The sequence below is a fragment of the Bubalus bubalis genome, chromosome X (assembly GCF_019923935.1).
Source record: "Bubalus bubalis isolate 160015118507 breed Murrah chromosome X, NDDB_SH_1, whole genome shotgun sequence".
NCBI classification, from domain to species: domain Eukaryota; kingdom Metazoa; phylum Chordata; class Mammalia; order Artiodactyla; family Bovidae; genus Bubalus; species Bubalus bubalis.
In genome coordinates this window covers 29,645,545-29,664,971 of record NC_059181.1, presented here as the reverse complement: position 1 = coordinate 29,664,971, position 19,427 = coordinate 29,645,545, and positions in this window count along the sequence as shown.

The window sequence follows — 19,427 nt, the reverse complement described above, 5'->3', positions numbered from 1 at the left end:
CAGCAGGAGGCAAATTCATCTTATTGAACAGGCTCCTCAGAAACCTACAGGATAAGACTGGATGTTCTTTGGACAGGCTCTGTTTTTTGTAAATATCTGGATTACTTGTCACGTTTTTATACATTGTAACTTGTAACTGCTTTCACCATACACTTTGTGTGCAAATTACAGCTTGGACTTTAGCCTCCTTGGACCTCTGTTTTGTTTTGTTATTTGCAGTTCACAAATATAGTATGATTCTCTAAAAAATAAATGGTCATGGCAGCATTGCCCCAAAACTGGAAGCAATCTAGATGTGCATTAATAGAGAAAGGGATCAGCAAGTTAGGTAAGGTCACATAGTTCAAAGATCAGAAATAGTTAAATGAACCAGATATATACGTTTCCATATAAATAAATCGTTAAAGAAAAAGGAATTGAGAATAGCAACTTGTTGAAGATTAAGTACTATATAATTCTGCTCGGAAGTAACAAAAAGAGTATCAGCAAAAATACAGATAAAAATCAGGATGGTGATTATCTTTATGGAGTGAGGGTAAAGAACTGAGAAGGGCCAAAAGAGCCATCAACCAGTTTGGCCCCAAGCGACAAGAGCTCTTATTGGCCCTGGCTTTTTCATTTCACCTCTTAGCTTCTCTTGGCATAGGTGGGGTATGGGGTGAATTCACTCTGCCTGAGACAGAGTGGCTTTGGGTTGTGTGAATTAGCATGAAAGCTCTGATCTATGTCTAGATCTACTTATTGATGCCCTCAATAAGTTCATGTCTGCACTGCTATATTTAAAATGGATAACCAGCAAGTACCTACTGTACAACACAGGGAACTCAGCTCACTCTGCTCATTATTATGTAACAGCCTAAACGAGGAAAGAGTTTGAAAAAGAATAGACACATGTGTATGTATAACTGAATCATTTTGCTGTACACCTGAAACTAACACAACACCATTAATCAGCTATACTCCAAAATAAAAGAAAAAGTTTAAAAAGAAAAAAAAAAGAGCCATCAACCGGAAAACAACGGGACAAATAATTAACATGGGTATACAGGTAATTATAGTATTCTGTGTCTTATCTGAATGTTTATAAAACAATTATATAGGTATAAAAATAATTGGAAAGATATTTAACATTATTCTAACTTTTTAATCTGACAGTGATGAGAGTATGGGTGATTTTATTCTTCTCATTGTTTCTTTAATTTTCAAAAATAAACACTTCTGACTTCTGGTTTCTAGTCCAACGTATAAAGAGCTTGGAAGTCATCACTTCCATCTTTATAACAGAAAAAATGCTCATAAACAAACTAAAACACTACAACTCTTCTTAGATCCATCAGAGAATGGTAAACTGCTGCCCCCAGAAACTAGAAACACACGTGATACACAGAATAACAGTTTACCAGGAACAGAAGCTGCTACAAGAGTATCGTAAGTTTAAAGTGTTCCCTGATAATGAGTGATGTTGAGCATCTTTTCATGTGTTTGTTAGCCATCTGTATGTCTTCTTTGGAGAAATGTCTATTTAGTTCTTTGGCCCATTTTTTGATTGGGTCGTTTATTTTTCTGGAACTGAGCTTCAGGAGTTGCTTGTATATTTTTGAGATTAGTTGTTTGTCAGTTGCTTCATTTGCTATTATTTTCTCCCATTTTGAAGGCTGCCTTTTCACCTTGCTAATAGTTTCCTTTGTTGTGCAAAAGCTTTTAATTTTAATTAGGTCCCATTTGTTTATTTTTGCTTTTATTTCCAGTATTCTGGGAGGTGGGTCATAGAGGATCCTGCTGTGATTTATGTCAGAGTGTTTTGCCTATGTTCTCCTCTAGGAGTTTTATAGTTTCTGATCTTAGAGAAATGCAAATCAAAACCACAATGAGGTACCATGTCACGCCAGTCAGAATGGCTGCTATCCAAAAGTCTACAAGCAATAAATGCTGGAGAGGGTGTGGAGAAAGGGAACCCGTTTACATTGTTGGTGGGAATGCAAACTAGTACAGCCACTATGGAGAACAGTGTGGAGATTCCTTAAAAAACTGGAAATAGAACTGCCTTATGACCCAGCAATCCCACTGCTGGGCTTACACACTGAGGAAACCAGAATTGAAAGAGACACGTGTACCCCAATGTTCATCACAGCACTGTTTATAATAGCCAGGACATGGAAGCCACCTAGATGTCCATCAGCAGATGAATGGATAAGAAAGCTGTGGTACATATACACAATGGAGTATTACTCAGCCATTAAAAAGAATACATTTGAATCAGTTCTAATGAGGTGGATAAAACTGGAGCCTATTATATACAGTGAAGTAAGCCAGAAAGAAAAACACCAATATAGTATACTAACGCATATATATGGAAAGATGGTAACGATTATCCTGTATGTGAGACAGCAAAAGAGACACAGATGTATAGAACAGTCTTTTGGACTCTGTGGGAGAAGGAGAGGGGGGATGATTTGGGAGAATGGCATTGAAACATGTATAATATCATATAAGAAATGAACTGCCAGTCCAGGTTCGATGCAGGATACAGGATGCTCAGGGCTGGTGCACTAGGACGACCCAGAGGGATGGTACGGGGAGGGAGGTGGGAGAGGGGTTCAGGATAGGGAGCACGTGTATAACCGTGGCAGATTCATGTTGATGTATGGCAAAACCAATACAATATCATAAAGTAATTAGCCTCCAATTAAAATAAATAAATTAAAAAAAATAAAGTGTTCCTATTGAAAGGATAACTATATAATTGCTAGAGACTCTGTGTATGTGTGCTTACTCAGTTGTATTCAACTCTTTGCGACCCTATGGATTATAGCCTGTCAGGCTCCTCTGTCCATGGGATTCTCCAGGAAGTAATAATGCCTGAGAATTTTCCAAAATTAATGACAGGCACTAAGCCATAGATCCAGGAAGCTCCATGACCATGAAGGAGGAAAAATATAAAAAAATCTACACCTACACATATGTGTTAAGTTTCCAAGGGCTGCCATAGCAAAGGGCTCCCTGGTGGCCCAGATGGTAAAGAATGTGCCTGCAATACAGGAGACCTGGGTTCAATCCCTGCCTTGGGAAGATCCCCTGGAGGAGGGCATGGCTCCTGGGGAGGAATACTGGAACCCACTCCAGTATTCTTGCCTGGAGAAATCCCATGGACAGAGGAGCCTAGCAGGCTACAATTCATGGGGTCACAGAGAGTTGGACATGACTGAGCAACTAAGCACAACACAGTACAGCCATAACAAAACCACCATAAACTGAGTGGCTTAAAACAACAGAAATTTATTGTCTCACAGTTCTAGGGGCTAAAATACTGAAGGTGTCAGCAGGGCTATGCTCTCTCTGAAACCTATAGAAAAAAACTTTCCTTACCTCTTCCTCATTTCTGGTGGTTTCTTGGCAATCTTTGGCATTCTGTGGCCTACAACTGGATAACTCCAACATTCACCTTTATTACCACATGGCATGGTACCTGTGCATCTCTGTGTCTTCACATAATTAGCTTTTTATAAGAACACCAGTTATATTGGATTAGGGCCTCACCCTGCTCCAATATGATCTCATCAAAACTTAACTGAGGTAATAACTAATTATATCTGCAATGATCTTATTTCCAAACAAGATCACATTCTGAGGTGCTGGGAATCAGGACTTCAATATATCTTTACTGAGGGGTGGGAGGAATGACATAATTCCATTCATAATAGCATATTATATCCAAATTACAAAAAAGCAAAGACAAAGAAAAGTTTGAAGGAAGCCAGATGGGAGGAGGTCCAACTTATACAAAGAGAATCAAGAATAAGAATTTTATCAAACTTTCCTTTAAAGCCATGCAAGCGAGAGAGTGAGATGAAATATTTAGTTTTGAAAGAAAAAACCAATCAGCCAAACTAAAAATCTGTACTTTGCAAAATTATGATTTTCTCAATCAAGTAAAAATTGAGGGAATTTGTCACCAGTAGACCTACTTTGCAAGAAATGTTACAAGAAATTATTCACAGAAAAGAAAATTATATAGGGCAGGAAAGGAATTTGTTGTTATTTAGTCACTAAGTCGTGTCTGACTCTCTGTGACCACATGGACTGGCGCCTGCCAGACTCCTCTGTCCATGGGATTATCCCAGGAAGAATACTGGAGTGAGTTGTCATTTCCTCCTCCAGGGGATCTTCCCAACCCAGGGACTGAATTCATGTTTCCTGCACTGGCAGGTAGATTCTTTATTACTGAGCCACCAGGGAACCCCCAAAAGAAAGGAATATATGAAGGCAAAATAAAATCTTTTAGTTCTCTTAATATTAACATATTAAGAGACACATTAATATCTAACATACAATAGTTTGTTCAAAATACTAATAATAACAATGTATTTGGTGACTATAGCTTATGGATAAGTGAAATGAACAACAGCAGTATAGAAAGGGACAGGGTGGAGAAACTGAGAATACTGTGTTATAAGGTATCTGCACTACCCATGAAGTAATATAGTGTTATTTGAAAGTGTACTCTATTAGTTATAAATGTATACAGCAAACTCTACAGAAACCACTAAAAATAAATTTTTTTAAGGAAGTACAATTAACACACCATGGGAAGAGATCAATGGAATCATATAAATGCTCAATTAAAACCCAAGAGTGAAGGAAATAAAAGTGGAACACATACCCATGCAAAGAAACAGACAATTAAAATAGTTAAAATATGATCATTATTAATCTATATCAATAATCACTTTAAATGCTACTGAACTAAATACATCAACTGAAAGAGAATGTTAGAATGGAGCAAGAAAAAATAAGGCCCAACTAGATTTTGTCTATATGAAACCCACTTTAAATATAAAGACATAGATTAAAAGTGAAGGGAAGAGAAGATACACAATTGGAACACTAATCAAAAGAAAGCTGGAGTAGCTACATTCAGTTCAGTTCAGTCACTCAGTAGTGTCCAACTCTTTGTGACCCCATGGACTGCAGCACGCCAGGCCTCCCTGTCCATCACCAACTCCCGACCTTGCTCAAACTCATGCCCATAGAGTCAGTGATACCATCCAACCATCTCATCCTCTGTCGTCCCCTTCTCCTGCCTTCAATCTTTCCCAGCATCAGGGTCTTTTCAAATGAGTCAGTTCTTCACATCAGGTGGCCAAAGTATTGGAATTTCAGCTTCAGCATCAGTCCTTCCAACGAATATTCAGGACTGATTTCCTTTAGGATTGACTAGTTGGATCTCCTTGCAGTCCAAGGCACTCTCAAGAGTTTTTTCCAACACCACAGTTCAAAAGCATCAATTCTTTGGCATTTAGCTTTCTTTATGGTCCAACTCTCACATCTATACATGACTACTGGAAAAAACATAGCTTTGACCGGATGGACCTTTGAAGGCAAAGTAGTGTCTCTGCTTTTTAATATGCTGTCTCAGTTGGTCATAGCTTTTCTTCCAAGGAGCAAGTGTCTTAATTTCATGGCTGCAGTCATCATCTGCAGTGATTTTGGAGCCCAAGAAAATAAAATCTGTCACTGTTTCCATTGTAACTACATTAGTGTCAAACAAAGCAGACCTCAGAGCAAGGAAATTTATCAAAGATAAAGAGGGGCATTGTGTGTGTGTATGTGTGTGTGTGTGTGTGCATGGGCACTTAGTCATGTCCAACGCTTTGCAAACTCCTGGACTGTAGCCTGTCAGGTGTCTCTGTCCATGGAGTTTCCCAGGTAAAAATACTGGAGTGGATTTCCATTTCCTTTTCCAAGGCTAACCCAGGGATTTAACCTGCATCTCTTGCATCTCCTGTATTGGCAAGCAGATTCTTTACCACTGCAGCACCTGGGAAGCCCCAAAAGACGGGCATTACTTAACTGTAAAGGGGTCAATTCTCCAAAAAGACATAACAATCTTTAATATGTATGTACCTAACAACAGAGCATCAAAATGCATGAGGCAAAAAATGACTGAGTGATTAAGAGAAATCCACAAACCAATAATTATAGTTGGAGATTTCAATACTACTCCATCAGTAACAGACAGATGAATCAGCTAGAAAATCTGTAAGAATATAATTGAACTGAACAGCACTGTCAATCAACTGGATTTAATTGACATTTACAGAATACCTGACCCAAAGACAACAGAATACACATCCTTCTCAAGCTCACATGGAACATTCATCAAGGCAGACCACATTCTGGGTCATAAAACACAACTTGACAAATTTAAAAAATAGAAATCATACGAAGTATACTTTCAGATCACAGTGGAATTAAACTAACAATCAATAATAGAAACATAGAAAACCCCCAATATTTAGAGACTCATCAACACACTCCTAAGAATAAACATTCTCATTTTATAACAAGAAAATAAATAATAAGCCCATTTAAGTATATAAACTCATGCATCAATTTTTTTAGGAATAAAACACACTTTATTCTAACAATTAAGAAATATTTCCCCCCTTTCCAGAAGAAGTTAAAAGCCATAATTTAAGTTTCTCCAGGGTGCTAGTATAAAACACTATTTTCAGTTTCCCATAATTTTATTGAAATTTCTTCTTTGAGGCTTAGCTACATCCATTTGACCTTGAACCAAAGGTAATACACAGTTTAGAAGAGCTCACATTATCAGGGCAACACTAATTTTTAAACTTATATGTAAATTGGTAAGCTGCCCTAGTGAATCTATATTTTAAATACTTTCCTATGTGCCTCTGGATGAAAGGTAAGACATTATCTTTAAAAATATGTAGTGGTTCTTTAATCTTTTCTTTCTCTGCTCACCTATAAATGTATTAGCAGTATAGGGACATGAATCCTGGAGCTAAGTTTCAGTCCATGTTAATACATGTCCCAAATCTAACCATTTCAAAATCTGACTGTATGGTCAAATCAGTTGTTAACATGAATTATGGTTTAGGTCCTTAATTTAGAAGGAAACCAAACCATGCAGAATAATTACTGGTTGGTTAATCATAGAATGAAGGGGAGTATATTGTTTAGCATAGGTCCAAGTGCTATGGTGGTTTAGTCACTAAGTCGTGTCTGACTCTTGCGACCCCATGGACTGTAGCCCACCAGGCTCCTCTGCCCGTGAGATTCTCCAGGCAAGAATACTGGAGTGGATTGCCATTTCCTTCTCCAGGGGATCTTCCCAACCCAGGAATCAAACCCGGGTCTCCTGCATTGCAGGCAGATTCTTTCCCAACTGAGCTATAAGGGAAGCCCTCCAAGTGCTATAAGAATCAACTTTAAACCTTGAAGACAGTATGTTCAGTTCTTGTCAATACAAGCTTCAGAATAGCTATTTCTGACTATGCAGTTACTCTGGGACCGAGGCATCTTCTTTCATAGACCATCTTTGGAATCCTCCACTGAATGCTCTCTATCCACATAGGAGACAAGAGAAGAGAGTTTAGAAGATCGCATTGAAGATTTAAGGGGCCTTGTCTCCAATGAGGATATATAACCTTGCTTTACAACCCATTGTACAGAACTGGTCATATGTCTTCATCTACATATAAACATGATAAGAAAATATAGTCTTTCTGTGTGGCCAGGAAATAATGAAGTAGCTTGATGAACACATAGAACTGTTTCTGCCACAGTAGGCAAATATTACAGAACTGAAATGACGACTTATTGCCTATGTCTCTACTGTGGTCAATTGGTTGCAGAATCCCAAATTATAGTCAGCCATGTTTTACTTCTTTTGAGTTAAAAGTAGCCTGTCAGAGGCCTATAAGGTCTCTAGAGAGAAAGTCAAGAAAGAACAAGCAATGGCCTCTTTCACTGACAGCAAGGTGATAACAATCTAATGAAAGTCATTATTCATTCTATATTTATTAGAGTTAAAGAATCAGAAGTCAGAGGCACCATAGGACAAAACTCCACTGAACCAGAATACCAGCCTTCTAGTCTCCTAGCCCAATAACTGACTTTTCACTGACTTAGTGGACAAAGGTCAATAAACATCTGTGGAAGTTGGGAAGAGAGATGCTGCTTTCCAGTGTATTTCTGAGACAACCTAAATTTAAGTCACTACTAACCAAGACAATCATGATGGTGTGATCACACACCTAGAGCCAGACATCCTGGAATGTGAAGTCAAGTGGGCCTTAGAAAGCATCACTACAAACAAAGCTACTGGAGGTGATGGAATTCCAGTTGAGCTATTTCAAATCCTGAAAGATGATGCTGTGAAAGTGCTGCACTCAATAAAGCAGCAAATTCGGAAAACTCAGCAGGGGCCACAGGACTGGAAAAGGCCAGTTTTCATTCCAATCCCAAAGAAAGGTAATGCCAAAGAATGCTCAAACTACCGCACAATTGCACTCACCTCAAACACTAGTAAAGTAATGCTCAAAATTCTCCAAGCCAGGCTTCAGCAATACATGATCCGTGAACTTCCAGATGTTCAAGTTGGTTTTATAAAAGGCAGAGGAAACCTATATGCAGGTCAGGAAGCAACAGTTAGAACTGGACACGGAACAACAGACTGGTTCCAAATAGGAAAAGGAGTACATCAAGGCTGTATATTGTCACCCTGCTTATTTAAATTACATGCAGAGTACATCATGAGAAATGCTGGGCTGGAAGAAGCACAAGCTGGAATCAAGATTGCCGGGAGAAATATCAATAACCTCAGATATGCAGATGACACCAGCCTTATGGCAGAAAGTGAAGAGGAACTAAAAAGCCTCTTGATGAAAGTGAAAGAGGAGAGTGAAAAAGTTGGTTTAAAGCTCAACATTCAGAAAACTAAGATCATGGCATCTGGTCCCATCACTTCATGGGAAATAGATGAGGAAACAGTGGTGCACTTTATTTTTTTTGGGCTCCAAAATCACTGCAGATGGTAACTGCAGCCATGAAATTAAAAGATGCTTACTCCTTGGAAGGAAAGTTATGACCAACCTAGATAGCATATTGAAAAGCAGAGACATTACTTTGCCAACAAAGGTCCGTCTAGTCAAGGCTATGGTTTTTCCAGTGGTCATGTATGGATGTGAGAGTTGGACTGTGAAGAAAGCTGAGCACCGAAGAATTGATGCTTTTGAACTGTGGTGTTGGAGAAGACTCTTGAGAGTCCCTTGGACTGCAAGGAGATCCAACCGATCCATCCTAAAGATCAGTCCTGGGTGTTCATTGGACGGACTGATGCTGAAGCTGAAACTCCAATACTTTGACCACCTGATGCAAAGTGCTGACTCATTTGAAAAGATCCTGATTTGGGGAAAGATTGAAGGCAGAAGGAGAAGGGGAAGACAGAGGATGAGATAGTTAGATGGCATCACCAACTCAATGGACATGAGATGACATGGGAGTTGGTGATGGACATGGAGGCTTGGCGTGCTGTGATTCATGGGGTCGCAAAGAGTCGGACATGACTGAGCGACTGAACCAAACTGTATGACTATACCACCAATGCTAAAATTGACTGTAATTCCTGAAGCAAGGACTCCACAGAAACAAACTAAACTTTAGGATCAAATAATTAACATGAGAGTGTTTAAATTTTGTCCTAAAAAATCCATAAGTACACCTGGCATTTTACTGTCATAATTTAAGCTTCTATCCATTATGTAGTAAATGAAATTTAAATAAAAGATGGTGTCACCAACTTAATGGGCATGAGTTTGAGCAAACTCCAGGAGATAGTAAAGGACAGGGAAGCCTGGAGTGCTACAGTTCATGGAGTAACAAAGTGTCAGACAGAGCTCAGCCATTGAACAATGACAACAAAATAAAAGAAGCCAAAGTAAATAATTCCTTAAAAAAAACCCTGAATTGTTATCTTTATCACATTTCTGAGGAGTACATAAAAATTTCCCATCTTCCTCTCATAATTTAATAATTAATTGGGTTATTTAGGTTGTTTTTCTTTTCCCCTCACAGTCTTCAGAGTTTTTCCAATTTTCAAAGAATAAAACTCGAAATGGCAACTCACTCCAGTGTTCTTGCCTGGAGAATCCCAGGGACAGAGAAGCCTAGTGGGCTACTGTCTATGGGGTTGCACAGAGTCGGACACGACTGAAGCGACTTAGCAGCAGCAGCTAATTAAACATGACACTATTAAAGGACATATTTGTATTTACTGGTCTCATTTTTAAAATCATGTAGAATGTCATTATTGGTGAAGTTAGCTCTTCTAGTAACACAGACCTAAAATCTTTTTAAACATAGGTTAAGATTGGAACAAAATAGAAATTGGAAGCATTTGCTATGGAATGGTAGAACTGATAAGGACAATTAAAATTCTCTTACTCCAGCCTCTCAACTTAGACACTTACATATACATTCATTCACTCGACAAAACTTTTAATGCCTCCCATGTACGGGGCACTGCTCTAGATCCTCAAGAGAGAAGGGAACACAATAAACAAAACCCCTGCTCTTATGGTGTTTATTAAAGAGGGGAGAAAATATATACTAAACAAACAAGTAAGATAAATAGCATGGCAGGCGGTGATAAGTAATCTAGAGAACCAGAGAAGAAAAGATTTGCAGATTTAAGCACATGTTCTGGAAAGTCCTCACTGAAAAGTCTTCAATAAAGATTTGAAGGATAAGTGAGCCATGCAGCTTGAGGAAAAAAGTGTCCCAGGGAGGAAGAACTCAATATTAAAGAGAATAAGGAACTCTTTTAAGGTCAAAGAGTAGCGAGGCCGGAACCCAGATATCCTAAAGCCTGGATTCATCTTTAAAGTAATAGACTATGATATTGATGCCAAATCACTTATCATCTAACAATCATTTCTTTAATTACTGAGCTCATATTTATGTATCACCATCTGTGTGCAGAGCATGGTTCTAGATGCTTCAGCAGAGGGAGAACATTCCTCTTTTTGTGAGTTTTGATGTATAGATTCTCATTTAATCTCTACAGTGGCTCTTTGAGGTAGCGATTATTGGGTTGGCCAAAAGATCATTTGGAGTTTTCTGTAACACCTTGCTGAAAAACCCAAATAAACTTTTTGAATTATCACTTATTGAACTTATTTGCATTATCACTTACAGACAAGAAAATGGGCTCAATTAGGATAACTAACCTGCCCCCCAAGCCAACAGCTATTAGGTGATACATCTAGGATCTTAACTCAGTTGACTCATTCCAAAACCCATGCACTTTCCACCATATCATGCTGCTTAAACTGAACTTTAACTTCCCCATGTACATATGTGTTTTAAATTTATTTTTGTTGTTGCTGTTTTACATGGAAACATAGAAGATAACTTCAAGTAATTTCATATTTACATCACTGACAAAATAAAACATCAATTATTCACCGATTGCTATATACAGATGGAATTAAATGAGACTCAGAATTAGTCAATTTGGCCTGGAAAATTAGATGCAGAATTCAAAAATGCAGTTCAGCCTGTTTCATCTGGGTTCTTTCCTCCTTCCTAGCCTCTTTTTTGTTTTTCTTGCTTATTACATTTAAATTATATTATTAATTTTTGCATTGATGATACATTCACATTGTTCAAAATTCAAAAGTTCCAAAGGGCATATGATTAACTATCTCCCCAGCACTCTGTTCTCTAGCCATGCAGTTCTCCCCAAAGGAATTTTTCTGGAGGGCCCAATTCCTCATATTTCCTTCTAGTGGTATATTATGCAAATACATCCAGCTTCTAGAGTGTAGGTGAAATTTCAAAGATCAAATCAGAGTGAGGCCAAGAAAAACAGGGTGTGACTGATACTGCTGCCAGCCCACTAGATGAAAGTTCCCCAAAGACAAAATAACTTACACTGATTTACTTTGGGACTTCTCTGTTCTAGATTTTACACACCTCCCTCCAGATCAATCTTCCTCAAGTGCGTCTCCAATCACGTCAACCACCACTCAGTCTTCCAATGATCTCTTACTTATCTAGTCCAATAATCCAAATGCCCAGTTTGGAATTCGTTGCCTTGTGTTTCTTATTTATCTGTAGTTTTTCATTTTTACTTTACCCTCCAGCAGCTATAGTAAAGTTTTATTGGCATTCAACATGTATTAGTACTAAAATGCCTAAAAGAATTCCAGATTTGAATGCAATCATTGGCTCTTTTACTTTGGAGACCATCTAGGGCATGAAAATCCTGACCCCTGGGGAACCATTTAGTGGTTTAAACTCTAGGAACTAGAGTTTCCCAGTGGTACTGGTTTGCCTAGGACTGGGGTCTTCCAGGATGTGAGGCCTTTTTTTGTTGTTGTTGTTAAAACCAGGAGACTCCCAAGCAAATCACAGCAAGTTGGCCACCCAACCTGGGACACTGGCAAAAATGCTGCTTCCAGGATTTTCCAAGACACTGAGAGAACATAATAAACTCTTTTGCTCTCCCTCTTACACAGTGAGGACAGACACACCGAGGGTGGGGTGGAGAGTTATGGTGCTTGAGGAGATGACATCACCATTCTTTCTCTACAAAAGAATATGGTGGGTTTGCTGCCCTAAGAGCAAAACCCCCCTGTTCTCACTCATGATCTGGCCACCAAGAACTACCCACTCTTCCAAAGCATGCTTTCTCTTTGGTACTAAGTGATACAAATCTTGTGTTATCCTCTACCACTCTCCCTGGAGTCACTGTTATGCACAGAGTGTGGGTGTGAACACCTGGGCTCCTCTCATATTTCTTTCACTGGGTAGCTGCACCCAGCTTCTCTGAGGGTGAGCCCACACCACTGCCCCCTTTTCAGGAGAACTGCCTGCATTGCTGTTTGCCTAAAGAGCGCTGTCACATCCTCCATGCCCCAGTGGTCAATGACTGATTGATACAAGGTTACAGAAACCGAGGCCCTTACCTCAAGATGGGATGAACAAATCCATGCCTCAGAGTTCCCCATGGACTGGGCTAAAACAATTCTCCAGCTGAGCTTACTTCCTCGTTTAGCTTACTTCCCTTACCCCATCCTGTTTCCCTTACTTTCTTCACCCTGAAAACTCCTGCAATATGTCACTTGAGAGTGTGGTCAAATCACTGTGACTTGCTCAAGACCCTCCCAGTCTGGGGACTGAAAGCTCCACCTTCTGGGCAATCCCTCAGTCCTGGATAACCAACAATGCTCAGTCATTCTACACTTAAACAAGAAGCTCTGTTTCAGGCTCTGCCTCTAAAGAATCTGATCTAAGGCGTCCCCTTGCATCCTGTATAACCCAGGGTTGTAAGGGTACTGTAACCCTATTAGACAGCAGAATTGGTGGTCTGATGTAAAGAACATGTGCATGATGTGGCAAGAGAAGTACAGGCTTGATTTCTGGGCTTGGTGCCCTTGGGCAGTGCTGAATGTATGAATGGTGTGTGTATGGCCACACACACCAGCCCTGGAGTAAAGCAGCTACTGCCTGACCCATGTTCCATCTCCTCTATATCTTCCCTCTCCCTGCCACGTAACTGGTATCAGATTCACATGTGCAAGAATAGTAAACTTGGCTCTGGTCTACAGAAAAGGTAGCATGGAGACGTAGGCAAATCATTAAGTCTGGAGAAAACCAGTCTAGGAACATCAAGGTAACCACCTGCTTTCTATACATCACAGCATGAATTCTGTTCCAGAGTTTTCCAGGGAAGCTCAAAACACAAACTCTCTTTGCTCCAACTTCTGTAAAAGAACTGAGTTAGAACCACTTCTTTGACACAATTACTTGGAGTCGAATTACCATCGTTAGTTGGAAGGGACTTTTTGAAAACTACAATCTACTTTAACATCATTGCCATTAAATAGACACAAAGACCTACTAGCATTCTCAGACAATGTCTGGCTAGCAAGGAGAAATAAGAGATGCTTTTAAACTCCAGTTTTCAAGTACCAAATAACCCTAACGTGATGAGGTCTACAGGTCACTCCTGGAGTGGAATCAGTTTGAGAACCATCTCACTGCAACATACCAACTTGTTTCATGAAATCTTCCCCTTTTCCATGTATTCCAGCATCAGACTCTTAAGTTATAGAGAAAAGTGCTTTTTTTCCTCTTCTACTTTTTTTGGGATGCTGCCTATAGGAATAGAACCATATCAACCACAACAAAAGACATCCTTTAAAGTATCAAAATGTTTAATACTCCAGGAGTGAACAAGGCCATGGGAGAAGTGACTGCTGCTTTATTTCCAGTTGAGCTCTATCTACACAAAGAGTTGGTCTTTGCCAAATGTCTTTCAAATACTTAAGTGTTAAAACCATATCCAGTAATACTGTAACTGGGTCATTACCCACACATTGCCAGGCTAGTGTTTCAAAGAGGGCTGATACAATCTCATGGTCAGTTAAAGTCAGAACTCCTCCCCTGACATCTCCAAAATCCATACTGGCTGACAGGCGTTATTTAACTTGTGGAGGTAGATGGAAGAGAATTGACTGAAAGAATCACTGTCCAGTATATCAGGAAAGAATGGCAGGATTAGACCTGTTGGAGAAATCTACAGGAAGTACAAAGGGAGTGAGTTCTTGGCTCCTGAACATGGTAAACAGGGCACAGGAAATCAGAGAGAGTTTCAGCTACTGCTTATGCAATATCCAGGTGAATACTGGACACACCATGTCCCCCTGTCTCCAGATAGTGTAATATTCCAAAATTTTTGCCAAGAAAATAAACTACAGGGAAAACTAAACGCGAAGCAGAGCTGCAATCATTGTAGCTCCTTATATTGCTTTCTTACCCCCAAGGATGCTTACTCTGCCTCACACTGTCTCCTTTTCTAGTACAGAACACTGTCCCTTTCAGACAGACTTCCCAATTGGTAAATGTTTTCCAGTGTGATTTTGCTTGAGATCATTTCCTTGTCAAGAACTTACAAGCTGAGGCAGACTGTTATCTACAACTGCACTCAATCCAGGAGTAGAGAGCAGTCGCTCACTCACCCAGCTGCTTGCCTCATGAGTGGAGTCCCTCTTCCCAGTTGGCCAGTCACACAGAGGTTCATTTCAGACAACCAGATCTATCCGGTCCCAGCCCTGTCAATCAGCCCAGATCACCATCAAATGCAAAGACAAATACCGAAAACCCTCTCAGTCTCTCTGTAGTTCCACTGATTATAAATCTGCTCCTGGGACCTTGTATAACAGGGTCCAAAACCAGAGACGTGGTTCTGCTGATGTTTTAAAAACATTAAAAAAAATTTTTTGGCCATGCCACACAGCATGTGGGATCTTAGTTCCCTGGTCAGGGATCAAACCCCTGTCCCCTGCAGCGGAAGCATGGAGTCTTAACCACTGGACGACCAGAGAAGTCCCTGCAGATTTTTAATAGGCTACTACTGTTTTTTTTGTTTTTTTTTTTTTAATTCTGAGGTTCTTTCAGAGAAAGGTCTAAATTATGTCTTGGGGCCTCTCCAGTCAAAACATCTGGATACAAATCCTGACTGTCATGTTGGCGAATTCTTCAGTTTCCCTGTGTTCCCACTTCTTCAAATGTCATATGGGGTAGGGAACAGGAAGTGCTTACCACTACGCCTGACTTACAGCAAGTGCTTCAGGTATATTTTCCAAGATTTTTTTTAAAAAACTTTGGCTGCACTATGCGGCATGTGGGGGTCTTGGTTCCCTGATCAGGGATCAAACTCATGCCCCTTGAATTGGAAGCACAGTCTTAACCACTAGACCAACAAGGAAGTCCCTTCCAGGGAGATCTCAATCACCACCTTTTATTGGCCAATTTTTACCAATCCTTGCTAAGGAAGCTCAGGTATGTTCTCAGAGAAGGTATCCCAGTGCCCCTAATGTGGTTAGTGATCTCTCTGATACGTCTGTACTGCATCATGTGTTGAATTATTGAGTATCTTATGTCAGACCCTGTATCAGGCAGGAGGAATATAGCAGTGAACTCAATAGACTTTCTCCCTGTTCTTACAGAATGTAAGGTCAAACCAGGGAGGTCATAGTTAAATAGATAATTATAATTATGTATTTAATTGTAATTATAAGTGACTGTGTGAGAAGAGGGAAAGGAACCTGATAATATAGAGGGCAGGGGAGGCTTCCTTTGGGTATGATGTTTCTGCTGAGACAAAACTGGGAGAGCCATTTCCAGGGAGTAAACAGCCCTGATATAGCATGGAACACATCCAAGAAACAGGCCAGGGAGATGAAGCCATGGAGAGAGACTAGTGTGACATGGGAGTTGTGAGGTAGACAGGGGCCAGAAAATTCAAGGATTCTGGAATTGTTAAGGATTTTATTTTCATCAATTTAAAATGAGATGTCATTGAAAGGTATTCAATTAAGAGGATACATAGTCATATTTCTGCTTCTTAAATGTCATTCTGAATGTAATTTAGGTAACAGATAAAAGATATATTGCAATATACATGGGGCAGCTAGTTTGGTGGCATCTGCTACCACCCAGGCTTAGATAAGAATGAAGGCCAAGATGGAGAAGAGTAGAAGGATTAGGGAAATAGAAGATAAAATTGACAGGACTCTGTGGTTGAGAGGAGATAAAAAATAAAGAAAAGGAAGGAGTCAAGAATGATTTGCAAACTTGCTCCTTTTCCTGCACAAGTGTGTAGGGGGAATGGTGGTGCCTATTTTTGTGTGTTGAGAACCAGGTTTGGGGAGGGTCCATTATGAGTTCCAATTTTATGTACTGACTTCAAGATGTTTGTGAGACATCCAACTGAGATGTCAGATAAGCAGCTGAATCTCAAAGGAAGTGGTTGTGGGGGAGGGCTGTACGTTGAAAGCTGTCAGCATAGAGATGATAAAGCCACAGGAAGATGGTTGGGAGGGAGTACAGAGAAGAGAAAAGAGAAAGGATTGCATGAGCACGAGTCATGATACAGAGGTGTAAGTTTCTACCAACTCTCCTCTTCTCCCCACCAGAATGCAAGTTCCCTGAGGGCATGAATTTTGTCTTTTCTCTTTTTATCCTTTGGGAGCTGGCCTAACTTACATATGTGGAGGCAAATGATTTTCAGATTTCCATGATGTCTCTCCCAAGTGGTTCCTCTGAGCACACTTTACACAACTGTCATAAAAATCTTCTGTATTTTCCAACTACCCAATGATTTCCTAAAAGGCTTTTCAAATGGGAAAGACAAAGATATAAACCGAGAACCCCTTAATGACAAGAGTGCTCCTTCATTCTTTTATTTGTTTCTCTAGTTAAGGTAAATAATCTAGCTTCTGCAACCTATGAACCAGAAAATTCTGGCTTAACACAATGAAACATGATTTGTCTCCCATTTTGCACGCCAATGAAGGTTGACCAGAAGGACAGGTGGCTATGTTCCATTCAGGGACTAAAGGTCTTCCCATCTTATAGGCCTGCTTTCCTTGAGGTTATTGGAGTCCTCTGGATTCAACTTATGGATTGGGGAGGAGAGAGTGGAAGGTTTCCATGGGCCAGTCCTGGAAGAGTTACTTATCTTGTCTGCTTACACTCCATTAGCCATTACTCAGACATGTGTTCAAGGAAGGCTGGAAAAATGAGTTTAGCTATGTGTTCAGGAAGAATGCAGACATGGTGAGCTTTACCTCTCTGTCAGCCAGTGTGTACCAAATATTCTATTCAGTTCAGTTCAGTTGCTCACTCGTGTCTGACTCTTTGAGACCCCATGGACTGCAGCACGCCAGTCTTCCCTGTCCATCACCAACTCATTAGGCACTTGTGATTGTATACTGCACAGAGTAGATGTTCTTCCTGCAATCACTGTGTCTGGTAGGAAATAAGACAAACTATCAGAAAATTAAAATACCTTCCCTGGTGGCTCAGATGGTAGAAGAATCTGACTGCAATGCAGGAGACCTGGGTTGGATCCCTGGGTCAGGAAGATTCCCTGGAGAAGGGAGTGGCAACCCACTCCAGTATTCTTGCTTGGGAAATCCCATGGACAGAGGAGCCTGGAGGGCTACAGTCCATGGGGTCTCAAAGAGTCAGACACGTGTGAATTTCTAAAGCATCAGGGAAGAAAAGGAAAGGAAAATAATTTTCAATTATCACTTTTTATACTGTTTTCAGCCCTTTTATCTTTTATTTCCTCAAATGAATGGGAAGCTCCCCAAAGGTCCTCTCTAGTATAATCCTGTATCTACACAGGAGGCATGACCAGCTAATAAATGACTGAGACGATAATGATTTTTGTAGCTTACCAGTAACTAAGCCCCCAGGAGGGGCTTCCCAGGTGGCACAATGGTAAAGAATCCTCCTGCCAATGTAGGAGCCATAGGTTTGATCCCTGGGTTGGGAAGATCCGCTGGAGGAGGAAATAGCAACCTATTCCAGTATTCTTGCCTAGAAAATCCCATGGACAGAGGAGCTTGGCAGGCTACAGTCCATGGGGTTGCAGAGTCAGATGTGACTTACTGACTCAACAACAACAGGCACTGGAAGCTGTGAAACCAGTGCCCAAACACCTAGATTTTGGGATCAAGTGGCCTGACTCTGACCCTGACCCACTTCTAGCTAGATTTCTGATCCTAAAAGGCTGAAATGAAAGAACACAAGTACAGTATTAGTGTACATTTACTACCGGCATGCAGTGAGTGTATGCTAATGTTAGATACCATCATCATTATTAGCTTCATGAATCGTGAAGAAAGACAAATGGGACTCCTTTGACCACTAGGTGTTTCCATCTATAACACTAGGGTCAAATCTTTCATCTAACTGTGATTTCTGGGTGTGTTAGGATCCTTCAAGAAGCCACAGACTGTACAGTAATAAAATAACAGGCAGTATATACAGCCAAGCTCAGATAATTCATAATCTCAACAATCACTACTTTCCACTTGTCCTTTTATTTTTACTTCCAGCTAAGTGCTGTTTTCTTTCCTGGCTCATATCCGAATAAACACTTAAATTAAAATAAATGAGAGAGAAATCCCCTGGGCATGATTAATGCAGTCTTGGGTTCACCCTTTAACATAGGTGAAGACATCTCAGAAAGCCAGGATTGATGGCAGCAAGGAGCAGAAGATGCACTTCAACTGTACACACTTCCCAAACAATCAGTGCAGCATGACCTTCATATAAAACCCAAAGGTGTTTACTGGCCTTGTGCACAAGCATATTGCGAGCAAAAACAGCTGCCTTTCCTCACAGTACAAGTGAAAGGTTTTAGATTAGGAAGCAGATGAGGTTAAATTACTTCATTATTTACTCATTGGGGGAAAAATCAATTTTTGGAATATAATCCTATTGACCTGACTGGCACTGACCAGGCACAACCCTAAAATAAACATCCATTCATACCTTGAAAAGGCACCTACACTAACCATTCTCCTTTAGGTGTTAAGGGTATCAAATAACCATGCAAACAAGACTCAAGGTTAATGGGCCTCTTTTTTGAATATGTCACTAAAATGGGATGGTGAAAATTCTGCTTATTTTGTTCTGACCTTGTGAAATTTACACATTACATGATCATGGCTATGTATTTCCTATCTCCAGTTAATACCAAGAGTATTCTCTTGCCAGACACTGGTGAAACAAGCAAACGTCACCGAGACAAAAAA